General features: G+C 41.4%; 1 pseudogene; it reads left to right on the top strand.

The window, feature by feature from the left end:
- Positions 1 to 9,274, top strand: part of LOC101053558 (RNA-splicing ligase RtcB homolog) — a 41,591-nt pseudogene extending 32,317 nt beyond the window's left edge.
- The last annotated feature ends 5,696 nt before the right edge of the window (positions 9,275 to 14,970 follow it).

Raw genomic sequence — 14,970 nt, forward strand, 5'->3', positions numbered from 1 at the left:
CCTTTGGCAAGAGGCTGAAATTTAATTTAGCACTGCAAACACGGCTCCTCCAGGTCCCCAGTTTTGACTGCCGTAACACACACAGAAAATACAGGAGTCGATTCTCCCCGCTTCTTCCATTCCTTTGGGTCTTACTCTTCACTGTTCAGCGTGTTATTTGGGTGTTTTCAGTCATCCACATTCCTCCAATCAATTCCTTTTCTGGGAAGTTACCCAAATTCCACTGCTGTAGCAAGCACTCAAAGAACCACATGTTTAGGGTACTTTTAAAATTCATGGCACTGTATGTGGCAGCAACTGCTTTAATCCTAGATATAAGACGTTCCGTCTAAGTGACGATATCCTGAGGCACTGGGAAGAAACTTTCTCAACACTGAGCAACAAACCAGAGGAAGAATCTGTGCATGTCCACCACTCCCTACCCGCGATCCTAAAACCAAAGCAGCTCTAAAAACCACTGGCAAAACCTGGTCTTATCTGATACGCGGTTGTCTCCGGTCCTTACCTTGATTAATATAATGAAATTCAAGCTGTGACTCACAGAACTCATGCTCCTCCCCGTTAACGGATAATGGTCCGGAAGGTCCCTCCACTTCTATGGTCATCCTCCATTGACGGCTCCTCTTTCTCATAAATGTCAGCAGTTTCCAGGGATTGGTGGGGTAGGAGGGGGCTGTAAGTTTCTCAGGCAAATTTGCAAATCTTGGACCAAATCCCGACAAATGCATAAACATATGGCAAGTAAATTTTAAAATTCCTACTTTCTGATCTTTTATGCTTGGGGAAACCCTCTTTCCCTGTTTTTTGTTTTTAATTTTTTCGTTTTGTTCTCTTTTGTTTTTTTGAATCTCGCTCTGTCGCCCAGGCTGGAGTGCAGTGGAGTGATCTCAGCTCACCGCAACCTCTGCCTCCCAGGTTCAAGTGGTTCTCCTGCCTCAGCCTCCTGGGTAGCTGGGGTTACAGGCACGCAACACCACGCCTGGCTAATTTTTATATTTTCAGTAGAGACAGGGTTTCACCTTGTTGACCAGGCTGGTCTCAAATTCCTGACCTCAAGTGATCCGGCTTCCTCAGCCTCCCAAAGTGCTGAGAGTACAGACTTGAGCCATCATGCCCGGCCTCCCCTCTGATCTTCAAAGAGGACCTGAATGAGAGTTTACTCTGCCCTGGGTGCAATTGTGTTCTGATGTGAGGACCACGTGAGCTGGATGGATTCTTTTCCAAGTCCACAGTGCACACCTGAAATTGTAAAAATAAGCAATCTAAAAAACCCAACAACCCAACACTAAAATCAAAATTATTTTTACAGCTTATTTGGCAGAAAACAACCTGATATGGAGGGTTCTTTATAATTTCATGTTTCAGACCTCTCTGGGTTATTAATAACTGCATGGCTTATGCATTTTTTTTTTTTTTTTTTTGAGACAGAGTTTCACTCTTGTTACCCAGGCTGGAGTGCAATGGTGAGATCTCGGCTCACCGCAACCTCCGCCTCCTGGGTTCAAGCAATTCTCCTGCCTCAGCCTCCTGAGTAGCTGGGATTACAGGCAAGTGCCACCACGCCCAGCTAATTTTTTGTATTTTTAGTAGAGACGGGGTTTCACCATGTTGACCAGGATGGTCGCCATCTCCTGACCTAGTGATCCACCTGCCTCGGCCTCCCAAAGTGCTGGGATTACAGGCTTGAACCACCGCACCCGGCCTGGCTCATGCGTTTTATTCATTTTCTAGTTTGCCCAAAGGCTCTGAAGAAGAGATTAAGATCCTGTAATGTGTTCATTTGAGAGCAAAAGGCCTAGGTGATCTTTCTAGTCACCACTTATCTTGAACAGCACAACTTTCACCAACAAAAAAATTATTTAGCATACTTTTTTCCAGCTAGTGAATACATTTTATGGTGTAGAGAGTAGAAGTTTACTGCCTATTAGCCATTGCTACAGTTAAGTTTCTGATACTTGAAATGCTAGCTAACCACACCTGCTATTTAGCTGAAATGTAATTTGCATAGAAATAATCATCACATAGACACTATAGTATTAGAAGCACCAACATTTTAAGAAATGTGAACCAGCCATGTATAGGGGCTCACACCTGTAATCCCAGCACTTTGGGAGGCCGAGGTGATCAGGTCATGAGGTCAGGAGTTCGAGACCAGCCTGACCAACACAGTGAAACCCTGTCTCTACTAAAGATAGAAAAATTGGCCGGGCGCGGTGGCTCAAGCCTGTAATCCCAGCACTTTGGGAGGCTGAGGCGGGTGGATCACGAGGTTGAGAGATCGAGACCATCCTGGTCAACATGGTGAAACCCCGTCTCTACTAAAAAATACAAAAAACTAGCTGGGCATGGTGGCGCGTGCCTGTAATCCCAGCTACTCAGGAGGCTGAGGTAGGAGAATTGCCTGAGCCCAGGAGGCGGAGGTTGCGGTGAGCCGAGATCGCGCCATTGCACTCCAGCCTGGGTAACAAGAGCGAAACTCCGTCTCAAAAAAAAAAAAAAAAAAAAAAAAAAAGATAGAAAAATTAGCTGGGCATGGTGATACACACTGTAATCTCAGCTACTCAGCAGGCTGAAGCAGGAGAATCTCTTGAACCCGGGAGGCAGAGGTTGCAGTGAGCTGAGATCGTGCCACTGCACTCCAGCCTGGGCCACAGTGCAAGACTCAGTCTCAAAAAAAACTAAACTATTTGCTATGGAATTATTTTAAGATTCCTTAAAAACCTGCCCATATTTTTAAAACAAAAAGGTTTAAACTGTATTGGAAAACCTACAGGAGTATGATTTCAACAGCGGACAAACACTACGAACCTCTGCATCCAGTTTCACAACAGTTTCACCGTCTCCTAACTATTAAAGAGGTGTCGCTTGGTGCCACTGCAAGCAAACACAGGTCCAAGCAGGAGACTGGAGCTGTGAGCGGTTGTTAGGAGCTGGTTATCCACACAACTAGAATGTATCTATATTGATATTTTTAATCGACCAAAATCAAAACATAAAATTGTGGAGAAAATCCATAGATCCCCAAGAATATGTCTGAGGTTTCCTCAGGCCCATGATCCCTACTCTGAAAAACAATAAACAATTCCTCTGCCATTGTATGTAAAATCCAGAAGGAGAACTGAAGACTCAGGGTGATCCCAGAACACGGTATCATCTTAAAGCTATCCAAGCAGGCGAATTTACTCAATCTACCTACAGTTCTTCTGCCTTCTGCCTTCAAGCAGTCCCCTGGACTGCAATAAAAATTTATGTGTACTGGGCATGCAATGGAATCCTGTCAAGAAGGACAATTGTTTGTTACACATGCTAAATAAACCTAAATTTCTAAAAGTTATTGGAAGTGAATTCAAATGAACCAGTGCAATTTTGAAATGAACCAGTATAAGTATAGTTTATTGCAACTGAGTTCATTTTAAATTTTAAATACCTAGTTTATATTGCTGGAGGAAAAAGATTGGTGAAGAAACTTCATTTATTGCATTATCAGAATTTATTAAAAATATTTTGCTTGGCCAGAAGCAGCGGCTCACGCCTATAATCCCAGCACCTTGGGAAGCCAAGGCAGGTAGATCACCTGAGGTCAGGCATTCAAGACTAGCCTGGCCAACATGGTGAAACCCCGTCTCTACTAAAATTACAACAAAATTAGCTAATTTTTTTGTGTTTTTAGTAGAGACGGGGTTTCACCATGTTGTGGTGCATGCCTGTAATCCCAGCTACTCAGGAGGTGGAGGCAGGAGAATCGCTTGAACCCAGGAGGCAGAGATAGCAATGAGCCGAGATGCAATTTATTTTTATTTTTGAGATGAAGTCTGGCTCTGTCGCCCAGGTTAGAGTGCAGTGGCATGTTAAATAAAATACTACATATTAAATTTAAAAAAAAAGTGGTAATGTTGTGATAGATTTTTTTTTTTTTTTTGAGATGGAGTTTCACTGTTGTTACCCAGGCTGGAATGCAATGGTGTTGGCTCAGCTCACCGCAACCTCCGCCTCCTGGGTTCAGGCAATTCTCCTGCCTCAGCCTCCTGAGTATCTGGGATTACAGGCGTGTGCCACCATGCCCAGCTAATTTTTGTAATTTCAATAGAGACAGGGTTTCACCATGTTGACCAGGATAGTCTCGATCTGTTGACCTCATGATCCACCTGCCTTGGCTTCCCAAAGTGCTGGGATTATAGGCGTGAGCCACTGCACCCAGCTGATATATAGATGTTTAATGAAAGATCAGTTTTTAAATTATTCATTTTTCAGTATTAATGTAACAACAATACATGGTATATATGGGTCTCTATCTATACAAAGACATATATATGTATATAATTTTAAATTTACCAGTGATGAAAATTGGTAACTGTTGTAATAACACAGGAAATATAAACAGGCTGGGCGCAGTGGCTCATTCCTGTAATTCCAGCACTCTGGGAGGCCAAGGTGGGAGGATGGTTTGAACCAGGGAGGTCAAGGCTACAGTGAGCCGTGATGGTGTCACTGCACTCCAGCCTCATTGACAGAGTGAGACCTTGTCTCAGAAGAAAAAGAAGAAGAAAAGAAGGAGAAGGAGAAGGAGAAACAGGAAAAAAGAAAAAAGAAAAAGAAAATACATACAAATAATTGTCCTGCTATCGTGCACGTGTTTTTGGTTGGTTCTTAAACATCTGTCTCTAGTCAGTTGTATGTTTCTCTGCTGTAATTGCATTTTTTTTCTTCTCAAGACTTAAAGAAATAACAAAAACCCCTCCAGTTTACCCAGATACTTTTTTTTGTAGATCCAAGAGGGTCTGATTGTGTCCTTGACCTCAAGGGCCACCTGAAGAGTAGTAAGAAGGCCTTTTCTTATGGGATGTTGGAGCAACTCCAATCTGTAAACATGCCCTAGTTGCTCAGTTGAATTGAAAGCTACCTTCATGTATTGACGTTTTGAACACGACTTCCATAGAGCCCATTTCCTCCTGATCATTTTGAATATTTTGTAGACGTTGCTCCTCTTTTCCAAAGGAGGTTATAGTTATGTATATTGCGGGCAACATAAAAATGAATGAATCCTGACTAAATGTTTAGTGCCACCTATTGGTAGTCAAGTATGTGTTGCTTCTTTGTGACAGACATTCTCACTAAAGAGAGAGCAGAAATAATTTTGATGATTCTTTTTCTTCCAGTGTATATGTCTGCATGCATGCTTTATTATGACTATTATATTTAAATATAAACATATTCTTAAATATTCGTAATAATGCAAATATGGAATTCTTCTAAGTTATGAGTTGTATTATTTAGCTTCACAATACCCTTAAAGTAGAATGCAGTGATAATCTACTTTTAAAGAGTAAAAAGAAAAAGAAAATTCTATGCTGGGTACAGTGACTCATGACTGTGATTGCAGCACTTTGGGAGGTTGAGGCAGGAGGATGGCTTGAGCTAAGGAGTTCAGGACCAGCCTGGGCAACATAGTGAGACCTTGTCTCTACATAAAAAAAAAAAAAAAAAAAAGAGAGAGAGAGAAAGAAAAAGGAAAATAAAATTATAGGGAACAAGGAAGAAACAACATTGTCACATGTTGTTTCTTACATTTGTCTTGAAATACAGAGTCACCTATACGCAAAGTATCCTGAATGTGCTCTGTATCTTTTGAAACAGTCTTTAAAATGGTTTTCCCCAGAAATTTGAGTTTGAAATAATAACATTATTTAAATTCGATTACTTCTCTGTGCTAAGAATAAACTGGCCACAAATGGTGCTGAGACAACTGGATATCCACACTGAAGTAAAGGAAGTTGGACCCCCTACCTCATACCATATATGACACTAAAATCAAAATGGATCAAACACCTAAATAAAATGTAATATATAGGCTGGGTGCAGTGGTTCATGCTGGTAATCCCAGCACTTTGGGAGGCTGAGACAGGAGCATTGCTTGAGCCCAGGAGTTCAAGACCAACCTTGGCAACATGAGACCTCGTCTCTATTATTTTTTGAAAAGTAATATATACATGTAATGGAATATTATTTGACCTTAAAAAGAAGGAATTATGACACGTGCTACAACATGCATGAACCTTGGGGGGCATTATGCTAAATGAAATTGGCCAATCAGAAAAAGACAAAGACTGTAGGGTTCCACTTATAAGAGGTAATCAAATTCATAGAGACAAAAAGTAGAATACTGATTGCCGGGGCTGGAGGCAGGGAGAAACTGGGATTGTTGTTAATGGATACAGCTCCCTGGGCCGGGCGCGGTGGCTCAAGCCTGTAATCCCAGCACTTTGGGAGGCCGAGGCGGGTGGATCACGAGGTCAAGAGATCGAGACCATTCTGGTCAACATGGTGAAACCCCGTCTCTACTAAAAATACAAAAAATTAGCTGGGCATGGTGGCGCGTGCCTGTAATCCCAGCTACTCAGGAGACTGAGGCAGGAGAATTGCCTGAACCCAGGAGGCGGAGGTTGCGGTGAGCAGAGATCGCGCCGTTGCGCTCCAGCCTGGGTAACAAGAGCGAAACTCCGTCTCAAAGAAAAAAAAAGTGGAAACAAACATATCTATTGCCTGGTGAATGGAGAAATAAAATGTGGCATAGCACACAATGGAATATTATTCAGCCATAGAAACAAATGAAGTACTGATATATGCTACAACACAACTGAGCCTTGAAAACAACGCACTGAGAGAAGCCAGTCATAAAAGATCACATATGGTATAATTCCATTTCTGTGAAATGTCTCAATAGGCAAAAATGAAAGGCACCTAAGAGTCATATAGAGATATGAAATAGGGTAGTGCTTTCCTTGAGCCATATCTGGGGGATAAACTGCTAAAAGTTTCTTCTTGGGGTCATGAAAACATTTAAAAATTAATGGTGATGATGGTTTCAGATATCTGAATATACTAGAAGCCACTGAATTTGTACACTTTTAAAGAATGAATTGGCCAGGTGCAGTGGCTCACGCCTGTAATCCCAGCACTTCGGAAGTCCAAAGTGGGTGGATCACAAGTTCGAGACTAGCCTGGGCAGCATGGTGAAACCCTGAGGTCACAAGTCTGAGACTAACCGTGCCAGCACGGTGAAACCCTGTCTCTACTAAAAATACGAAAATTAGCCAGGCATGGTGGCACACACCTGTCATCCCAGCTACTCGGGAAGCTGAGGCAAGATAATCACTTGAACCCAGGAGGTGGAGGTTGCAGTGAGCCAAGATCGGCCACTGCACTCCAGCGTGGCCGACAGAGCAAGACTGTATCAAAAAAGAAAAAAGTATGATAAGAAAAGAGTTAATGGGTCAGCACTAGATCCACCACTGTCCACTTGTGACATTGATTTAAAAATAACTTTAGGTGGCAGGGTGCGGTGGCTCAAGCCTGTAATCCAGCACTTTGGGAGGCCGAGGCGGGTGGATCACGAGGTCGAGAGATCGAGACCATCCTGGTCAACATGGTGAAACCCCGTCTCTACTAAAAATACAAAAAATTAGCTGGACATGGTGATGCGTGCCTGTAATCCCAGCTACTCAGGAGGCTGAGGCAGGAGAATTGCCTGAACCCAGGAGGCGGAGGTTGCGGTGAGCCGAGATCGCGCCATTGCACTCCAGCCTGGGTAACAAGAGCGAAACTCCGTCTCAAAAAAAAAAAATAAAATAAAATAAAATAACTTTAGGCTTGGAAGGCGGTGCTCTGGGAAGCCGGACGACGCGGCAACGTCTCTTCAAAGTGGAGCCTGAGTTTTGCTCTCATTGTCTCCACCACGAGTTGCAACTATAATGATGAGCTGCGGTTCTTGGAAAAAATGAATAAAACCTGCGGGAGGATCACGAAGGGCTTCGTGCCCAACATGCAGGTTGAAGGCGTTTTCTGTGTGAACGATGCTCTGGAGAAATTGATGTTTGAGGAATTAAGGAATGCCTGTCGAGGTGGTGGTGGTGGTGCTTTCTGCCAGGCATGAAACAGATTGGCAATGTGGCAGCCCTGCCTGGAATTGTTCATCAGTCTATTGGGATTCCTGATGTCCATTCAGGATATGGGTTTGCTATTGGGAATATGGCAGCCTTTGATATGAATGACCCTGAAGCAGTGGTATCCCCAGGTGGTGTTGGGTGTCACATCAACTGTGGCCTCCGCTTGCTAAGAACCAATTTAGAGGAAAGTGATGTCTGGCCTGTAAAGGAGCAACTTGCCCAAACTATGTTTGACCACATTCCTTTTGGGGTGGGATCAAAAGGTTATCATTCCAATGAATCCCAAACACTTGGAGGAAGCCTTGGAGATGGGGTGGACTGGTGTGCCTTAAGAGAAGGGTAAGCCTGGGCTGACCCCAATAAGATCTCTGCAAGGGCTAAGAAAAGAGGCCTTCCTCAGTTGGGGACCCTGGGAGCAGGCAACCATTATGCAGAAATCCAGGTTGTAGATGAGATTTTCAATGAGTGAGTTTCTTCACTGCTAAGAAAATGGGCATTGACCATAAAGGACGGGTGTATATGACGATCCGCAGTGGAAGCAGAGGCTTAGGCCACCAAGTAGCCACAGAGGCGCTGGTAGCTATGGAGAAGACCGTGAAGAGAGACAAGGTTACAGTCAATGATCGGCAGTTGGCTTGTGCTTGAATGGCTTCCCCAGAGGGTCAAGACCACCCGAGGGGAATGGCAGCAGCTGGGAACTGTGCCTGGATCATCCGTCCTTCCATGACCTTCCTAACCTGTCAGGCTTTTACCAAGGTCTTCGGCACAATCCCTGATGACTTGGACCTCCACAGGATCTATGAAGTTTCTCACAACATTGCCAAAGTGGGGCGGCCCGTGGTGGACGGAAAGGAATGGACACTGTTAGTACACAGGAAGGGATCTGCCCTCGCGTTCCCTCCCACCATCCCTTCATTGCTGTTGATACCAACTCACCAGGCAACCAGGGCTCACGAGTGGCACCACGGGAACCTGAAGTTGTGTGCTTACTGGCACTGAACAGGGCATGACTGAGCCCTTTGGAACAACCTGTCATGGAGCGGGCTGAGCATTGTCCCAAGCAAAATCTGGACGTAATTTAGATTTCCAGGACGTCTTAGACAAATGGGCAGATATGGGAATTGCAATCAGTGTTGCTTCACCCAAACTGGTTATGGAAGAGGCTCCTGAGTCCTATAAGAATGTGACAGATGTGGTGAATACCCGCCATGATGCTGGAATCAGCAAGAAAGCCACTAAACTGAGACCAATTGCTGTGATCAAAGGGTAGAACCTCAGACAACAGGGCTGCCAGACACCGCCGACCCTCTCTGAAGTGGAAGTGGACGGACGTGCTCTTCCGACGTCAGAATCAAGGCCGGACAGCTTCCAAAGTGCGCAGCCGGAGGCGATGGTGCCAAAATGACTGACATTGGGGGCGGGGGGGTGGCTGCTGCTTTCAGAAGCTACTGCTTGTAAAATAACCTTCCTGGAAGAGGAGCATTTGGAAAGGGAAGAATATACCTTTTCCTTGGTCGTTCCACAGAGTTTTAGGAAAATCTGTTAGGGATGGGTAGATGTCAAGACTCTGCCTTAGGCAGTCATATAAGTCTTTAGCCATCAGCTTGAACTTCTTTACACTAAGCTGTTTACATTTCAGGAAGTGTCCTGAAGAAAGTTCTATTAAATAAGATTTCGGAATGCTAAAATAAATAAATAAATAAATAAATAAATAAATAAGCAAATAAATAAACAAATAAATACCTTCAGAATGAGGAAGACTAGTGAAAGAAAAATGTGAAATATCCTTCATGGTATTAAGGACTAAAAAACTATTTGTATTTAGATTTAATGAATGTGAGTTTATTACGGGCTTTATTTACAGTAAATAATTTCCACTAAAATTAAAGAGGCATTGGTCTTATCATTCGTTATCTCTATACTCACTCTTTTCAGCAAACAATATGAACAAGCATCTTAAACCCAGAAATTGTCCTCCAGCTATGACAATTGCTCTCTTTCCTGGAATTGCCTTTCCTATGTGTTAATTTCCTCGCTGCAAAAGCTTTAAGAATGTTGAAGATACCCCTAGGAAAACTCATTTAAAAAGTCTTGATCTTCACAGCCTTCTTTGGCATTAGAAGCTTAAGAGATATCCTAGGGCTGGGTTTCTCTCCAGTTTTTAGGAACCATCTGCAAAAGCTAGGTGAAAATGCAGATCCATGGAAGCTAGTTCAAACCTATCAGGTCTGTCCCCAGGTAATTTTTATACTAATACACACTAGAATGGGATAAGGTTTAAAATATTCTACTTCCCTACTGTATCAGAGAGGTGGGAGTTTTGAAATCTCATTTCCATGCAGAGGACCACAGCCCAGAATGTGAAAACTGAAAGGCACCTAAGAGTCATCTAGGGTGGTCCTTTTATTCTGTGAAGGAAGAAACAAGATGATTAGCCCAAAGCCACACAGATTGTCAGCGGCACAACCAGCACAAGACTGAGCAGGAGACGGGGCTTGGGTGTTCTGACCCCCAGCGAAGCTTTTTCAGCTCAGTTAGGGCAGAATTAGGTTGACTGGGCACCACTGACATGTATTCTACATCCATCCACCATTAGACGGAACCTCCAGTTTTAGTTCTCCTTATTATTTTATATTTTATTTTATTATTTTTTGAAACAGGGTCTTGTGCTGTTACCGAGGCTGTACTGCAGTGGTGCAATCGCAGCTCACTGTCTATTTTTCTTTTATTTTGTTTTATTTAATTTTATTATTATTTTTTGAGACAAGGTCTCATGCTGTCACTGAAGCTGGATTGCAGTGGCGCAATCACAGCTCACCACAGCCTGGAACTCCTGGGCTCAAGCAATCCTACCACCCCAACTCCCTGGCAGCTGGGACCACAGGCAGGCAACCACCATGCCTGGCTAATTTTTTAATTTGTAAATATTTTTGTAGAAATAGGGTCTCGCCTTGCTGCCCAAGCTGCAATTTTAGTTCTATATAAATACAGTAATCCTGGGAAAAGAGAGGGGAGCTATCCTGGGGAAGGAATTACTGTAGAGGTGATTTTTAAAATTTTCTCTGCTACAGCTCTTCCACATTTACTCACATAAATCTGAAGTTTAATATTTAGTCTCCAGAAAGCATTTCATGCTGTCTTTTAAAATACGATGTGTATACTAAGAAAGCTTACGTCCGTATTTGTAGAACTGATTATTTCCCCTTTTCTTTGTGAGGACTCGTGGCTCTCTATTAATATTAAGAATTTCCTAAATGTTGCAGTTCTTCCACTAAGCAATTTCAGAAGATAGTTTCTTTTCCTCCCCTTGCCTACCTTTCTCTCTCTCTCTCACTTTTTACTTCCAGTCCTGGAAATTGGCCAGCAGAATTATTTATGGCTCTTAGTTCCCATCACATCTTAATAATAAACAGAAGCAGTTTCCCTTTGTTTTAAAATTTCAACAGTACGGTAGTTAAAAATTGGCTCCCACCAGAAAACTCTTTCTCCAAGTCTAATGTGCTATGCCATGTATATACATGATTAACCAGTACAGTACGTACAGCAAAGAAACCAGGAGAGAGATTTATTGATTCTGGCTGAAACAAATTGAACAGTAACCTTGAACACTTTGTGAAGTCCATAATTGAGTTCCACAAATCAACTTTGGAGCCAGTTTACCATGTCCATTTAGTTGAGGCAAGGAGCCTGTGTTTGATCTAACTTAATAAAGTAATTCCAGTGTAAAAAGTAGGTCAAAATGACTGCCTTCTAAATTTCAAAGTTCCTTTTTTCACTACGAGAAATTATATTTATTTCAAACAGAACTAATGATACTATATTTAGTAGACTGAGATTTTCTTAGATATCTTAAGGTTAACTTCTACTGACTAATACTTTGGGATAGTCTTGTGGGATTCATGAGTGTCCCCAAGTTCAGAGCTGATTTTAAGCAAAACTCAATGACTCGCCCTTCTAGCAAATTATCTTGCTTCTGATAACTCAAAATTCAAATCGAGACTGTAAACTATAACAAAGAAGTATTTAGTGTAGGTGATATTATAAACAGGTATCTGTTCTGCCGATAGCCACCCCATTTGAGTTAAATATGCCATGTGACAATATTAAGAAGCTATGTCTTCTGAAATTAAGTGTAAGCTTTAAAAAATGTGAATAACTAGAATAGTATACAAAACAGTAATTATTAAACCTTCTCCCACCAATTCACTTTCTGAAATCAGAAATGGAGAGCTGGTGTGTTTATAAGCACATGTGAGTAATTACAACAGCACATACACGATTTTTAATTCAAATTTGTTTTTGTTTTTTGTTGGTTTTGTGTCTTGTTTGGGAACCATAAAATAAAATGACTAAGTTCTCCAAAATATAGGATAATAAAAAACACCCAAATGAGTAGAAGTTATTCATTCTGACTGTAATACACTATTTGGTTTTGGTAGAAAAAAATCTTCGTAAATTTAGAAACTGAATAGTAAGCCTTTGGTTAATCACTTAACATTAGAACTCCTATTTTCTCTTCTAACAATTGGTTCCAAACAGAAATAAGACCACAATCAGTTTTAGAAAAATGTTTCCCCTTTGAGGAAGGAAGAAAAAATAAGATGTTTAAACTGCAGTTGGTAAAATCATTTGCTAACTCTCTGCGTGGTAATGATGCCACATCACCTGAACTTTGCTGTCTTGATTTATGCAGAAGCGACAGTGTTCTTACACCCAAGTAGAACTCTGTAGCAATTTCCGCATTTTGGCATATTGTCACAGACACTCATGGTTAAATAAAAACAATCTGGTTGGTATAAAGCTTAATTTGCAGAGAAATAACTATTCTCTTTGTCATGAGTCCGCAGGCACCCGAAGAAAACCTTTTCACACAGAACATGGCTATGCACCTTTCAAATCCATTTGCAAAATAGTTTATTTTCTTATATAAAAAGGTGAAATATTTACTACTGATAAAAATTTCCTCCTACACAATTATTTTTCAGGCTCATCCAATCCGACCCTTACTTAGTATTAGTGAACATGAAACTAAATTCATCTGGTATATTTCACTAAATCCCAAAATGAACAGGGAGTGGATGCTTGATTTAAAAAAAAATACTAGCCCAGTGGGGCGCAGTGGCTCACATCTATAATCCCAGCACTTTGGGAGACCGAGGATGGTGATCACCTGAGGCTAGGAGTTCGAGACCACCCTGACCAACATGGAGAAACTCTGTCTCTACTAAAAATACAAAATTAGCTGGGCGTGATGTGACACGGGAAGCTACTAGGGAGGCTTAGGCAAGAAAATTGCTTGAACCTGGGAGGGAAAGGTTGCAGTGAGCCGAGATCATGCCATTGCACTCCAGCCTGGGCAGCAAGAGCGAAACTCCGTCTCAAAACAAAACAAAGCAAAACAAAACAAAAACTAGCCCATACGTAAATAAGGAAACAAGGGTTGTAGGTTAAGTGGATTTTCTTTCATGCACGTGATTACCCGAATGTCATTTTTAACTTGGTTAAGTTCACGTAAACTTCTCTCTCTCTTTCTTTCTCTCTTTTTTTTAAGGTTCATCAGTATTCCGTACAAACCTTAATTGCCATTTTATTTTAATAAAACTGAAAAAGAGAGAGTGAAAACTCATGTTACCCATTCCATGCAGGAAGATGGGAAAAAAGGAAGCATGCCATTCAGGATTCTGAACTGACATGTACAATGTCTTAGGCAAAACTCTTCCAGAAATATCTATGAATTCAGGTTGAACGTAAGACACAAAATTACAGATAAAGGTTAAAATCAAACTTGTCAGATGTTAACATTATCCTGACTACTCATAAATCAATTCATTTATGTGCTAGAACATTTGTCTACCACGTACCCTGGAGGAGAGAATCCATTTACTGCGAATGTGGAATGTACTGCATGGGGGAGGGGAGGGGAACGAGAGAATCCTGACTGGTTCTATGTAAAGTGGCTGCACCTTTCAACCAGTTTCCAATTTCAAACAAGACTTTTAATATCTATGTCTTTGGGTTGTCTCTGATTTTTAATTTTTGAAATGACTGTTTTATTAAGATATGATTCAGATACTAATTTACTCATCTAAAGTGTTCAGTTCACTGATTTTTTGGTATATTCAGACTTGTGTAATCATCACCATAATCAAGTTTATAACACTTTTGTCACCCCAAAAAGAAACCACATACGTTTTAGCCATCACTCCTTAACCCTTTTTTATCCCTTGGCCCCAAGCAACTCATCGTCGATTTTCTATCTACAGATCTGCCTATTTTGAACATCTCATATAAATGGAATCAGGCAATCTGTGGTTCTTTGTGATGGGCTTCTTTCAGTTAGCAAAATGTCTTCAAGGTTTAATGTTCAATGAATTTTTTTTTTTTTAATTCAGGAATCCTTTCAAATTTACAAAAGTTGCTAAAAAGCATTGTTTGAAAAGCCTCCAGGTATCCCTTATCTAGATTCATGTATTGTTCATCAGGTCTCTAAGGTTTCTAATGTCTGTTATTGTAGCAATCAAACATTCAAAATGGTTATAATTATACAAGAATGGTCTGCAAATGCTTATAAATAATTTGGATTGTCATTTGGAGCATTTCTAAAAATGTCGTAGAACTTAGGGCTATGGAAATCCAGTGGTAGATGTGTAGCTGATGTAGGCAGGTTGAGTTTCTGTATGTGCCTGGCATTGCTAGCCATACAGCCATATAGTCTTGCACCATACAAGAACCTTAGGTCTATGACAGACTTCATATACGATGGCAGCCCCATAAGATGACACCACCGTATTTTTACAGTGTTCTTTCTGTGTTTAGATATGCATAGTTACACAAATACATTTGTGCCTATAATACTGCATTACAATTGCCTACAGTATTCAGTACAGTAACATGCTAGGCAGCCAGGAGCAATAGGTTGTATCACATAGCCTAGGTGTGCAGGAGGTGACACTATCTAGGTTTGTGTAAATCCACTGTAGGATGTTTTCACAAAGACCAAATCATCTAAGGAAGCATTTCTCAGAAT

This window comes from Saimiri boliviensis, chromosome 15, assembly GCF_048565385.1.
Source record: "Saimiri boliviensis isolate mSaiBol1 chromosome 15, mSaiBol1.pri, whole genome shotgun sequence".
Classification (NCBI taxonomy): domain Eukaryota; kingdom Metazoa; phylum Chordata; class Mammalia; order Primates; family Cebidae; genus Saimiri; species Saimiri boliviensis.